The sequence below is a fragment of the Pleurodeles waltl genome, chromosome 7, assembly GCF_031143425.1.
Source record: "Pleurodeles waltl isolate 20211129_DDA chromosome 7, aPleWal1.hap1.20221129, whole genome shotgun sequence".
NCBI classification, from domain to species: Eukaryota; Metazoa; Chordata; class Amphibia; order Caudata; family Salamandridae; genus Pleurodeles; species Pleurodeles waltl.
Window position 1 is genome coordinate 1,114,912,970 of NC_090446.1, and position 15,096 is coordinate 1,114,928,065.

The 15,096-nt window shown below is 44.4% G+C and overlaps 1 protein-coding gene across 4 annotated transcripts in view; it reads left to right on the forward strand.

Annotated features, from left to right (window-relative positions):
• The window catches only part of TMEM104 (transmembrane protein 104), a 358,378-nt gene that overhangs the window by 160,220 nt on the left and 183,062 nt on the right, over positions 1-15,096 (forward strand). The gene's annotated exons all lie outside the window — the stretch shown is intronic.

Genomic DNA, 15,096 nt, shown 5'->3' on the forward strand with positions numbered 1-15,096 from the left:
ATATCCCATTCCCGACAACGACCCATACTGCTATCCCTCTAAGCCTTCACCACCTGAGGTACAATCAAGTATTAGCTAGGGCTGCAGCATACCATAGTGTCACCGTGCACACTGAACCGTTGGAGGACGACCTTTTGTTTAATACACTCTCCTCCACGCATACAACATACCAGTCGCTCCCTATGCTCCCGGACATGCTAAAACATGCTGATCAAATATTTAGCGAGCCTGTCAAAGCAAGGATAGTATCTCCCAGGGTAGAAAAAAATACAGCCACCTCCCTCTTATCCTGTCTATATAACTCAGCAACTCCTTCCAGATTCAGTAGTGGTAAGCGCTGCCAGGAAGAGGGCAAACTCAGTCATCAGGTGATGCACCCCCACCAGACAAAGAGAGTAGGAAATTTGATGCTGCAGGGAAGAGAGTGGCATCCCGGGCAGCCAACCAATGGAGAAAAGCCAACTCACAGGCGTTGTTGGCTAGATACGACAGGGCCCATTGGGATGAGATGAAAGATATAATTCAGCATCTCCCCAAGGAACATCAAAAGAGGGCGCACAGCAGGTAGTGGAGGAAGGGCAAACAATCACCAATAATCAGATTAGGTCTGCCCTAGACTCAGCAGACACAGCTGCCAGGAGCGCCAACACTGTTGTAACAATCAGGAGGCATGCATGGCTCAGATCCTCTGGTTCAAACCTGCAAAAGCTACGGGTGCACTATACACCACACAATACAGGGGATCCTTTCAGAAACCTCATTTTAGAGGTGGATTTAGGGCTCAAACTGCAGAGGCATCCACATCGCAGCCAAAACCAGCCTACCAACCTCTATACCAACAAGGTGGTTTTAAGAGCACATATAGAGGTCAGTACCCCAGAAGTAGAGGGAAATATCAAACGCCTAAACAAACTTCACAGCACACTAAACAGTGACTTGTTTCATTCCCTTCCACTCTACACCTCCCCTGTGGGTGGAAGACTAAAAAAGTTCCACACCAATTGGCAAAACATTACCACAGACAGTTGCGTGCTATCAATTATCTGCAATGGTTATTGCCTAGAATTGATAAAAACTCCCCCAATCATTCCACCAAAACCACACAAACTATCCACAGAACACATCAGTCTGTTACAGGAAGAAGTCAAATCTCTATTACTCAAACAAGCAATAGAACCAGTGCCACAAAATCAAGTAGGGACAGGAGTTTACTCACTGTACTTCCTGATTCCCAAAAAGGATGGCACCCTAAGGCCAATATTAGATCTCAGGACCCTCAACCTTTACATCCTGTCAGAACACTTTCACATGGTAACTCTCCAGGATGTTATCCCACTACTCCAAAAACACGATTTCATGGCAACATTAGACCTCAAGGATGCGTGTTTTCATATACCCATCCATCCGGCGCTCAGAAAATATCTCAGGTCTTTCATTCAAGGAAAGCACTATCAGTTCAAAGTGTTACCCTTCGGAATAACAACAGCTCCAAGGGTATTCACAAAATGCCTAGCAGTAGTTACAGCCTTTCTAAGGAGACAACATATACATGTCTTTCCATATCTAGACGATTGGCTGATAAAATCAAACAGTCATACGCAATGTCAAAACCATGCGCATTACGTAATACAAACCCTGCACACGCTATGGTTCTCAATAAATTACCAAAAGTCACAGCTACAACCTGCGCAAATTCAACAATATTTAGGTGCAATACTAAATACTCAAAAAGCACTAGCAAGTCCAAATACGCAAAGAATACAAGCATTCCAAAATTTGATCGCACAGATACACACAGGTCAACAGTACACTGTCAGATTTGTCATGAAAATATTAGGGATGATGGCATCATGTATTGCAATCGTCCCACATGCAAGACTAAACATGCAGCCCTTACAACAGTGCCTTGCACAACAATGGTCACAGGCTCACGGTCAACTTCAAGATCTAGTGTTGATAGACCGCCAAACATACATGTCCCTTGAGTGGTGGAATTCCACACAGCTAAGCAAGGGGCGGCCTTTTCAAGACCCTGTGCCTCAGACCATAATTACAACAGATGCATCAATGATTGGCTGGGGAGCTCACCTCAACAATCACAACACCCAAGGACAATGGAATGCCCAACACAAACAGCTACACATAAATCACTTAGAGCTGTTAGCTGTCTCCCTAGCACTCAAAGCTTTTCAACCTCTTCTCAAACAAAAGATTGTCCTAATCAAAACAGACAACATGACCACCATGTATTACCTAAACAAACAAGGAGGGACTCATTCGTCCCAACTCTCCCTCCTAACTCACAAAATTTGGAAATGGGCCATACACAACCAAATTCACCTGGTAGCACAATACATTCCAGGGATACACAATCAATTAGCAGATGTTCTCAACAGAAATCATCAACAAACACACAAGTGGGAGATTCACCCTCAAGTACTTCAAAAATACTTTCAACAATGGGGAACACCAAATATCGATCTGTTCGCCACAAGCAAAAACGCAAAATGCCAAAACTTCGCATCCAGACACCCACATCCCCTATCCAAGGGCAATGCTCTATGGATCAATTGGTCAGGGATATTTGCTTACGCTTTCCCCCCTCTCCCGCTCATTCCATTTGTAGTGAACAAATTGCGTCAAAACACAATCAATATGATAATCATAGTGCCAACGTGGGTTCGTCAACCGTGGTACACAACATTATTAGACCTATCCGTAGTACCACACTCCAAACTCCCAAGCAGTCCAGACCTGTTGACACAAAACAAAGGACAGATCAGACACCCAAATCCCAACACACTCAATCTGGTTATTGGCTCCTGAGGTCATAGAGTTTGGGTATTTACAACTACCATCAGAATGTATGGGAGTGATTAAACAAGCAAGAAAACCCACTATTAGACAAATCTATGCTAACAAATGAAAACGATTTGTATATTATTGTCAATCTAAACAGATTGCCCCTCTTACAGCATCAATACAAGATATTGTATGCTATTTACTTCATTTACAACAATCAAATGTAGCATTCTCTTCCATAAAAATACATCTTACTGGAATTTCAGCATATTTGCAAAATGTACAGCACAGCTCTTTATTTAGAGTTCCTGTTATTAAAGCCTTCATGGAAGGCTTAAAATGCATCATTCCACCCAGAACACCTCCAGTTCCTTCTTGGAACTTAAACATAGTGCTAACGCGACTTATGGGCCCACCATTTGAACCTATGCACTCATGTCAAATGCAATTCTTAACATGGAAGGTTGCCTTCCTAGTCGCAATTACATCATTGTGAAGAGTTAGTGAAATTCAAGCTTTCACTGTTCAAGAACCGTTTATGCAAGTACACAAACATAAAGTCGTACTACGAACTAACCCTAAATTTCTTCCAAAAGTGGTATCCTCTTTTCATAACAATCAAACAGTGGAACTACCAGTCTTCTTCCCACAGCCATATTCTGTGGCAGAAAGAGCTCTACCTACATTAGACATTAAAAGAGCACTAATGTACTATATAGATAGAATGAGACCATTTAGGAAAACTAAACAGCTGTTTGTAGCCTTTCAAAAACCTCATACTGGTAACCCCATTTCAAAACAAGGATTAGCAAGATGAACAGTAAGATGCATCCAAACATGCTACGTTAAAGCCAAAAGACAACCCTTAGTTACTCCGAAAGCGCATTCCACAGAGAAGAAAGGTGCTACAATGGCTTTTTTAGGAAACCTACCAATGGCTGAAATATGTAAAGCAGCTACTTGGTCAACCCCACATCCATTTACTAAACACTATTGTGTTGATGTTTTAGCAACACAGCAAATCACAGTAAGTCAAGCTGTACTCAGAACATTATTTCAAACAACTTCAACTCCTACAGGCTAACCACCACTTTTATGGGAGGGCTAACTGCTTTGTAGTCTATGCACAGCATGTGTATCTGCAGCTACACATGCCATTGAATGGAAAATGTCACTTACCCAGTGTACATCTGTTCATGGCATGTTCTGCTGCAGATTCACATGTAACCCTCCCACCTCCCCGGCAGCCTGTAGTCGTTCGTAAGTTAACAGCATTTGTACATATGTAGATATATATATATATTTATCATTTCATTAGCATGGACATTTCTTTTCTTTATACTCTATCACTCCTACCTTACCCTCTGCGGGAAAACAATCTAACATGGAGTTGATGCCCATGCGCAATGGAGCCGAAGAGGAGTCGTCACTAGATCCCCTGACTCGAAAACACTTCTTTGAAGAAAAACAACTTGTAGCACTCCTAGCCCAACACTAGATGGCAGAAGTATATGTACAGCATGTGAATCTGCAGCGGAACATGCCAAGAACAGATGTACACTGGGTAAGTGACATTTTCCATATATTTGTACATATGAGGGTACACTTGCAAAGACATCTGTTTCTCTATACTTCCTTCTCGTACCTTTTTCTCACCCACCTGCGGGAAAACAATCTAACAAAGGACTTGATGCCCATGTGCAGGATCACGGACAGGGAGAAGTCACTGGATCCCATTAATTGAAAAGTATCTTCTTCGAAGAAAAAACACTTGTAACACTCCGGACCCAACACTAGATGGCAGGATAATGCAAAGCTTGTGAATCTAAATCACTAAATGCCACAAACAGATGGCTACTGGGTAAGTAGAATTTTCCTTTTCTTATGTATTACTATAGAGCCCAGGTTTGTATTTGGATGGCTAAGTGTTGATTACGATTGGTGTTAAAATAAAGTTGTTTTCTAGTCATTAGTAGATTTACATACTTTGAACATTCTCTGTTGTTAGGCGGGCACTCACTGGCACTTGTTAAAAAGCACCATTGTTACCATGCAACCATGTACTGCAACACATGCTGAGTGCCTGCTTGCTTTTGTGTCTCTCCACCTACACTTTCTACATTTAGTACCTTCCTGTTTTCTTCAAACCGTTTTCACTTGCTAGGTCTACTTGAGGTGCCTGCTCTTCCTTGCCTGGAGTTGTCTCTCTTGCTGTTGTTTATAAATTTGTTTTTCATGTCTGGGAAACTAATGAGAAGAATTGCCTTTTCAAATAGTCTCAGTGTTGGTCAGCCACATCTGCAGCTGTCTCTAAAGTCTTTTTGTGCGCCGACGAGCTTTCCTGCTCCACTGTCGTCAGTTCCACCATCATTACTGGCGGTGAACTTGGTGCGGATCCTAAAATCAATTTCTTCTGCTCCCAGAATGAAGTCCATTTTGACTAAGGCAAGAGAGAAGGTCTCAGTCTCTTTCAAAGATTATCTCCTTAGGCAAGCCCTTAATTCTTGCTCAAATGTTGGCCACGTTGGAGGCTGTCTTCAGCTCTCACTTGGTTGCCATCTAGATGCCCTCTTTGGTACCTCACACTGAGAATGATGATAGTGAGGGGAAAGTGTCACCCTTTTTACCCCCACACTACATAGATGTTTTTAGTTAAATCGACCTGTAGAATGCCAGTGACCTCAACATGTCCCATGAACTTGAGCTAGAGAGTGCAGCTGGCCTTCTCCTGAGGAGGTTGCTTCATTTACTGCTCTCATGTGCTGGGTCACTCAAGTGCTGTCACTTCCTCTACTTGTAATGGAGTCTAAAGTTAACTTGCTGATTGAAATTCTTGAGCCTGGTTCCTCTTCCTTGGAGCCTCTTTTACCCTTTAAAGAGGCCATCAGGGACCTGTTACTTGTGGATGATACAAGGCTTTTTCTGCTTTAGTCATGGACCATTCCATTACTAAATGAAACAGGCCTTCACACGTTCTCTGTGTCTTACTTCACGAGTGTACTAGTTCCATCAATAAAAGTGGATATTCTGGGCCTTTTGAAGGGGCCTAACCTTTGAACCCTTTTGTAAGAGGCAGCCATTTTAGACAGTGTGGCAACTACAATGGATTTTTAGCAGCTTCAGGTGCTAAGGCAGTGCCAAAGACAGGCAAGCAGCAGCAACAGTCTTCCTCTTCCTTAATGGCCCTTCTGCAAAACCGCTTTTTTTTTTGTACCCTCAACATGAATAGGTCAGTTCTCATTTTAGGTCAAACTAATGCATCATTACATTGGACCTCTATGTTTTCCTGATTGTGACAAATGGGTACACCGTCTCATTCTAAGACTCATCAAAAATTTCCCTAATTTGTTTATTGCCAGTTGATCATGCCCAGATTATTTTCAGGAGGTGTTGATTCTCCTAACTAAATAAGTTATTGAGGTAGTCCTCAGGGTACATAAAGGTGAGGTATGCTACTCCTGCTACTTAATGGTCCTCAGGGAGACCGTTTGGCCTATTCTCCTCAGTGAAATGTTCAAGATGAAATCATGTTCTGTTCTTGTGTTCCCAGGGTGGTATCTCTGATTAGTGGTGGGTTCCAATGAACTGGTTTGCAGTGCTCCTCTTCTGCCTTACATTTGCCCTTTGAGTCTTCATGAAAGCCATATTGATTGTTTCAGCTCACCTTTGCAGTTACAGCATATGTTTTCCTGTACCTCGACAACTGGATGTTAAAGGCAGAGTCGCCACCGCTGATTTTGCACCACCTCAACAGGACAATTTCACTTTTTTTTGGCCTGGGATTTTCTGTCATCTACCCTAAATTCTACACCTTGACCACTGGGATTCTGTCCGTCCCTTAGTGTGATTCTAACACTTTCACTGAAGGCTTTCTCTCTGTGCTACACATCTAAGTTGTTCAGGATATGATCAGATGTTTCAGACTGCTGCTTGTCTTTGTGCTGTGGTAATTTCAGTTTTACGGCTACTAAACCGCGGGACCTCCTGCATTTTGCTTGTTCCTCTTCCGAGGTGCCTTATGTGAGAGGCTCACTAGTGCCTTCGCTTTCTTTTGGCTCAGCAGCGGAGAAAACTCCTAGGCGTTTCTCTCTGGAACTTTCAGTGGTGGATGCCATGGGACTGTTTAATCTGAAGTTGATCATTCTATTCTTTTCTTGTAGTTACCATGGTGTGACTGATGCAAACTCTTGGTTGGCGGGACCATGTGGATTTCATGTAGATTTAGGGGCCAGCATAGCATCTGTGCTCAAACTACTTGAGGAACAGGTGATTCAGTTAGCCCTCAAGATATCCTCGCCATTGGTTCAGGGAAAAGCTATTGAAATCCTCACCGTCAATGTGACTGCTATCTGTTACAGCAACAAGCAGGATGCTTGAGCTCTCATGCCTGAGTCTGGAAGTCCTGAGGTTGTGACCCACTTTCACCATTTGCTGCCCATGGTTATGTGATTGTGTTGGCTAACTATTTATTGGGGCAATCACCGTCACCATATCTGAGAGCTGTCTTATATTTACTCAGGAAGTTGATTTCCCTATCTGCTATTTCGTTGGAGTCTGTTACTTCAGTTCTAACCTCTGCTAACAGGGTTTCATCTTCGATGTGTGTTTGCCCGTTTCGAGTATCAACATTTCTTGTTGAGTTGTACTTATGTGTACCTTGAGCGTCTTCTGTAACCCTCCTTGTTTAACCATACACAGCTCGTGAAGGAGCACCATAAAGGCTCCCAACACATTACGCACTTCTGACACTGGTCCAAGGTTAGTGTCAAAATAATCAACTATCCAAAACTCATCCAAAAACATTGTCTCTAACAGGGCACCCGGGGTGGAGGAGACGCCAGGCTGAGACTCTGCTATGTACCCCAGGGCCAGTTAGGGTCAATGGAACAGGTGAGTTATCAGATAGAGTTTTGGCAAGGCATTGCACATTTGTAATCTAAGAATTAGCTTCTTGCCAGTAGTCTATTCGTGACCACATGTGATGTGCAGCTGATGCAATAGTGCCTTTGCCACAGAGGGTTGTGTGCCCTCCTAGAATTTTGAGATGATGATCTATGAGGTCATTATTACACTTTGAGGCCAGCATCCCAAGCTTGGCTTAGGTATGTGCCCTAAATAACAGTACATCTAATACTGTTAGTTGTTCCTCCTTATGAGCATCCTAGGAGTCACTGTGAGCAGTGTTCTAAAGTTCACTAAAAATGGTGAGTTATCTATGTTGAATCCATTGTTACTGATCAAAGTAATATGTTGGCCTCCTATTATGCCCTGTAAGATGATGTAGCAACCTTGCATGTCTGCTGCTGTGCAGATATGCTGGAAATGTACCCCCTTCTGACTAGCAAATGAGGAATAGCAGTAGGTGAAACTGTGAGCCTCCCAATGCCTGGTTAGTGTGCCCGCTGTCTCTCTAGTGAGTTGGGTCTATTTCTTGAGACTGGTCTGGTAAGCAGGTGTCTGTCTAAAATTTCGGGGGTTGTGGAGCCATCTAACGTTCCATGTTCACAAGTTGAATTCTGTTCTGCCCACCCTACATAAGAGGTGTGACTGTAATGATAGTGCTTTCTAATTTACTGTGTACTGCAGTGGTGACCATAAAGTGCATTGTAAGTAGATCCAGTGGACCAATTCATACCGTTTTGAAAAACTGTAGGCATAAACCTTGTTGTGACCTACCCTGCGTCCCCCCACTTACACTGCCAACCTAAGCTTGTCAGTAAAATTTAACTCCGTCCTTCTTCCCTCCAAATAAACTACTAGTAAACAAAGCAACAAGTACCTTAGCAAAGAAACCCCAAGTAACTCCAAGTTGAAAGGGTTGTTTAACCTGGGGAAAACCATTAGAGCCAGCCCATCTCCTCCGTACCAACGAAAGAGGCCAGATAAAGGATATATCAAAGCCATTTTGAATATTCTAGAAGCTTATTGTTTGGTGTCAGCCCAAAGGACAAGTGGGCGCCTGCCTCACAGATCCCAAAAGATATCTTCTTGCTTTGGTGCCACGGAGGTTGCATGCATTAACAGTTTGCGTGTGTTACTGTGAGGCCACTACAGCAGCACTCCACGCAGAATAATGTTGTCATGACCTCCAGTGCACTTTGTGTGCACTATACGAAGCTGGGCAGCTTTCTCAGTGCACAGCCATCATTCTGCGTCACTCTTGTTACAAATGACCACCAGACACTGCATCACCCTTCTTTCGTTCTCTGCATTCAGAGGGCTGCAGAGATTTTAAAAGGATGTGACTTGTTGTGGACTGCTGTTGATGTGCTGTCTCCCATGATAAGTGATTTTCAAACGCACAGAATATAGCATGGTGCATGTTATCCGGCTCATTGAAACTTCCTTTTGACTGACTGATATTCCAGTTGCGCTGATTCCACAATGAGTGTGAAGCCGGAGTATATTTCCACACCTTAGCCACTGTGCCACATACCATGTGGAGCTCTCCTTCTCAGCTGAGCTGGTGTCCAGGGAAAAGAAAGTGATGTGTTCTTTTCACCAGGAACAGTCTGAATTTTTTGGCACCAGATACTAACATTAAGAAGACCTCAACAAATTGTTCCAGTTTGATGGTGTTTGTGGCTCGGAACACTTAATATGCATATGTTATTTTGTCTAGATCTAGCATTCATTTTTTCACTTTTTTTAGCTCTCCTTCTCTGTCCCTGTAATTAAACAGCCTTACAAATACTGGGTGAGCTGGTGTCCAGGGAAAAGAAAGTGATGTGTCCTTTTCACCAGGAACAGTCTGAACTTTTTGGCACCAGATACTAACATTAAGAAGACCTCAACAAATTGTTCCAGTTTGATGGTGTTTGTGGCTCGGAACACTTAATATGCATATGTTATTTTGTCTAGATCTAGCATTCATTTTTTCACTTTTATTAGTGCAAGTACCTTGTACATATCTAGTAACTTACCTTATGAGTAGTAGTATCATCTTGTGCTTGTGAAATGCGCTAGTCTGCTATATTAATGCTTGTTTTGTGCTTATCAATTTTGGTGGTCTTGCAGTTGATTCTCTTTGTTAGTGTCCATCTTGCTTTCAATAGACAGCAGGCTATGTTGCATGCATTCTAGCAGTTTTTGACATCATCGTCTTCTGTTTCTACCGGCAATGTCCCATTCTCTGATGTTTTAACAGTGCACTTGGTTTCAAACTGTAATTTAGCCTGCTCAATATCCATCTTGTCCATTATCCCTAGGTTCTTTTATGTCTGCTGTATTGTGAGGCAAATTGTGACCTCCAGCAGTTCTATCACTGTGGGAGAAAGCCCCTTAGAGGGAACAATAGTTTCTGTAGTAGCCTTGATGCAAACTAGGTCCAGTCCAATGCCAGCTTCCACCCCAAGTGGCAAGCTGGTTCCCAGTCATGATCTCTGGATTACGGGTGCCCCATCAAGCTTAGGCAGCTCTGACTGCATTAGTGTCTTCCTAAAGCAGATAGCTCATTGATCAGCTCTGCTCCTGCCACAGGAGCAGGTAAGGCCCAGCCGCAGTAGCCCTTCTCGGTGGCCTCCACGCGACCAGGCAGCTGCCATTTTAGACTCTCTCGCAGTCGCCAATGATGGTCCACACAACCAACACTTTTCTGCTCATTGCGTACTGATGCCAAGTCAAAAAATATCTTCTGAGTCTGGCTGCAATCATTGCAGGGGTGGATGTAAGGCTTAATTTCTGCTGATTTTAATCAATAGGATTAGCTGGCTGTTAGAGCCATCCTAGGACACGGCCATCTTGGCGGCTGGCTTAACGGCAATCACCACCTCAAGCCTGTTTGCAATCTAAAGACGTAGCATTCTGTTTGTCACAAATGAGTAGAGTGGTACCAAAGTTCATTCAGCCTGAAAATGTTGGCTTCCAATTTGCACTTCAGCACGAACCGGAAAAAACGTTGTTGACCCTGCATCTACTAGACCACATTTGGAAACACTTCATGAATCCGGCCTACGTGACTACAATCCACTTAAGGCAAGATAAGAAATGTAGGGCACCAGGTTCTGGCTCCACATGCCTGCAGGCCATTGTGAAGCTGGACTCAGTGGTTGCTGCAGCTGTGCAACATAGCTTGAACCCAGTATCAGTCCTGTCATTGACCCTGGGAAGGACAGTACGAAGTTGGTGGGCTTGGGTACGGCATGAGCAGGATAAACCGGGACAGAATTAATTACCAAAGGAGCAGCTTATGTGGCAGTGCTGATCAGCAGTTACTGTTGATTACTGTGAACATTCATGTTACTTGGTCATAAGAGTATTGTGACATACTTATATATTTCTTTGAAGTTACCTTTGCCTCCTTGAAACCATGCGGCAGTGAAAGATAGTAAAGCTGCCCCAATTATGTGCATGATGATATGCTAGATCAAGGGAGATCTTGCCATCTGAAAAATTGTCTTCCTGGGTATTTTGTGATGTGGCAGACACTGATTTCCATCATGGATACCACTGACAGATCCTCATACTCCACGCATGACTGAAATATACTGTTCTCTTCCTGGGGATCCTCATCAATAGTCATAAGCACTGAATAGTCTCACCCACATATTAAATATATATATTATTATATATACATGTATAGCAAACAAAAAATTCCTGGACATTTTATAAACACATATATATATATATATGTTCGATGGCATGTGTAGCTGCAGATACACATGCTGTGCATTATCCTGTCATCTAGTGTTGGGCTCGGAGTGTTAGAAGTTGTTTTTCTTTGAAGAAGTCTTTTCGAGTCACGAGACCGAGGGACTCCTCCCTTTCGGCTACATTGCGCATGGGCATCAACTCCATCTTAGATTGTTTTCTTTCCGCCATCGGGTTCGGACGTGTTCCTCTTCGCTCCGTATTTCGATTCGGGAAAGTTAGCTAGTTATCGGAAAATTCAACGGTATTGTTCGTGCTCGGTACCGGTTTAGTGTTAGCACATCGACACCGAAAAAAGAAGCGCTCCGGTGGCCCTTCGGGGCTTCCACTCTTCGGCGGGGCCTGGTCGGCCCGACCGCGTCCATCTTCAAACCTCATGGACCGGACCCCCTTCCGTTTCTGCCCGAATTGCCACGCAAAGTATCCTTATACAGACCAACACTTGGTCTGTAATCTGTGTCTATCTCCGGAACACAGGGAGGATACTTGCGAGGCCTGTCTGGCATTTCGATCGAAGAAGACCCTACGCGATCGAAGAGCTAGAAGACTCCAGATGGTGTCGACACCGGCCGAACAGATCGACGTCGAGGAAGAGGAGAGATTCTCCATTCGAGATTCGTACTCGGACGAGTCCGAAAGCGAGCAGCCGAAAACGCAGCAACAAACTGTGAGTAAATCAGCCCCGGCAAAGACTCACTCAAAAATAATAAAGGCCAAGGGGATGCCACCGCCAACAGGCCATGGCTTAACCCGAAAACACGGTGACCAAACATCGGCACCGAAAAAGGCCTCCCAGCAGCCGAAGACATCCGACTCCGGTCGAGATACCGGCTCCGACCCATTTCGGCACCGAGAGTTCGAGACCCCCAAAGTCAAGAAGGTTTCCTCGGAGCCGAAAAAGACTGTACCGAAACCTTTGGTGTCGAAACATGCAGCCTCAGAGCCGAAAACAGGCTCCTATACAGAACAGCACGGCCTTTCCAGCCAACTGCAAGGGCACAGACTTGAGCAAGAACTGGGCAGGGGGGAGAGCCAGACCATACCCAGAGAAGGCTGCATATACAGAAGGACACAGGGAAAATCCAAACTCTCCCTGCAATAAAAATGAAGCGAAAGCTAGCTTTCCAGGAGGCGGAAATGCAGCCAAGGGCAAAGGTGGCAAAAGACAAGACACCACCAAGGTTTTCGCCACAGCCTTCACCATTGCATTCACCACACTTGTCCCCGGTAGCAACACCCCCAATGCAGTCGCCGACACACACGGGGATGACACAAGATGACCCGGATGCATGGGACTTATATGATGCACCGGTCTCAGACAATAGTCCTGATTGCTTCCCGGCAAGGCCGTCACCACCAGAGGACAGCACTGCATATATGCAGGTGGTTTCAAGGGCAGCTACTTTCCATAACGTAGCCATGCATGCGGAGCCCATAGAAGACGACTTTTTGTTTAACATCTTAGCAACCACTCACAGCTCTTACCAAAGTTTGCCAATGCTACCAGGCATGTTAAAACACGCCAAACAGGTGTTCCAGGACCCAGTAAAAGGCAGAGCCATCACGCCTAGGGTGGAGAAGAAATATAAACCTCCCCCAACGCACCATGTGTTTTTAACACAGCAACTAACTCCAGATTCTTTGGTAGTGGGAGCAGCCCGAAAGAGGGCAAACTCCCAATCCTCAGGAGACGCACCACCGCCCAACAAGGAAAGTCGGAAATTCGATGCAGCAGGCAAGAGGGTGGCAGCACAGGCAGCCAATCAATGGCGGATTGCCAATTCTCAGGCTCTACTGGCTCGCTATGACAGGGCACATTGGGACGAGATGCAATATATCGTTCAGCACTTGCCCAAGGAGTACCAAAAACGTGCCCAACTGGTTGTTGAGGAAGGACAAACGATTTCAAACAACCAAATAAGGTCTGCAATGGACTCGGCAGACACAGCAGCAAGGACAGTGAACACTGCGGTAACCATTCGTAGACACTCATGGTTCCGGAGCTCGGGTTTTAAACCAGAAATCCAGCAAGCTGTGCTAAATATGCCGTTCAACCAAGAACAATTGTTTGGGCCGGAGGTGGATACGGCAATAGAAAAACTCAAAAAGGACACAGACACGGCCAAAGCCATGGGCGCGCTCTACTCCTCAGAGCAGAGGCACTTTTAGAAAGCTGCACTTTAGAGGGGGGTTTCGTTCCCAAACCACAGAGCCTTCCACCTCACAAGTCAGACCCACATATCAGGGCCAGTATCAAAGAGGAGGTTTTCAAGGAACATACGGGGTGGACAATTCCCAAAGGCAAGAGGGAAATTCCAGAGCCCAAAAACCCCTCAAACCAAACAGTGACTTCAATGTCACAAACCCCCACCACTCAACACCAGTGGGGGGGAGACTTACCACATACTACCACAACTGGGAAAACATAACGACGGACGCATGGGTCCTAGCCATTATCCAACATGGTTATTGCATAGAATTCCTACAATTGCCACCAGATGTGCCCCCAAGAGCACACAATATGTCCAAACAACACTTAGACCTGTTACAACTAGAAGTCCAAGCATTGTTACAAAAACAAGCAATAGAACTAGTACCCAACCATCAAAAAGGAACAGGGGTCTACTCCCTGTATTTCCTAATTCTAAAGAAAGACAAAACACTAAGACCCATATTAGACCTCAGAACACTGAATCTTTACATCAAATCAGATCACTTTCACATGGTAACACTTCAAGACGTGATTCCCTTGCTCAAAAAACAAGACTACATGTCAACATTAGATCTCAAGGATGCATATTTTCACATACCCATCCATCCTTCCCACAGGAAATACTTAAGGTTTGTAATCCAAGGCGTACATTACCAATTCAAGGTGTTACCATTCGGGATAACAAGAGCCCCAAGGGTATTCACAAAATGCCTTGCAGTAGTAGCCGCTCACATCAGGAGGCAGCACATGCACGTATTCCCTTACTTGGACGATTGGTTAATAAAAACCATCACTCAGCAACAGTGTCTTCTACACACACAATACGTGATAGAAACTCTACACAAACTAGGGTTCTCTATAAATTACCAAAAATCACATCTACAACCATCCCAAATACAACAATACTTGGGAGCAACACTCAATACACAAAAGGCGATTGCCACTCCAAGTCCACAAAGGGTACAGGTGTTCCGCAATACAATATTAAACTTACAGCCAAACCAACACTACCAAGTGAGGTTTGTAATGAAACTTCTAGGCATGATGTCTTCATGCATAGCCATCGTCCCAAATGAAAGACTACACATGCGGCCCTTACAACAGTGCCGAACAACACAATGGACACAGGCACAGGGTCAACTCCAAGATCTAGTGTTGATAGACCGCCAAACACACCTCTCGCTTCAATGGTGGAACCCTATAAATTTCAACCAAGGGCGGCCATGCCAAGACCCAGTGCCTCAATACGTGATCACAACAGATGCTTCCATGATAGGGTGGGGAGCACACCTCAACCAGCACAGTATACAGGGACAATGGAACATTCAACAGAAACAACTGCACATAAATCACTTAGAACTGTTGGCAGTGTTTCTATCATTGAAGGCATTTCAACCACTGATAGCCCACAAACACATTCTTGTCAAAACAGA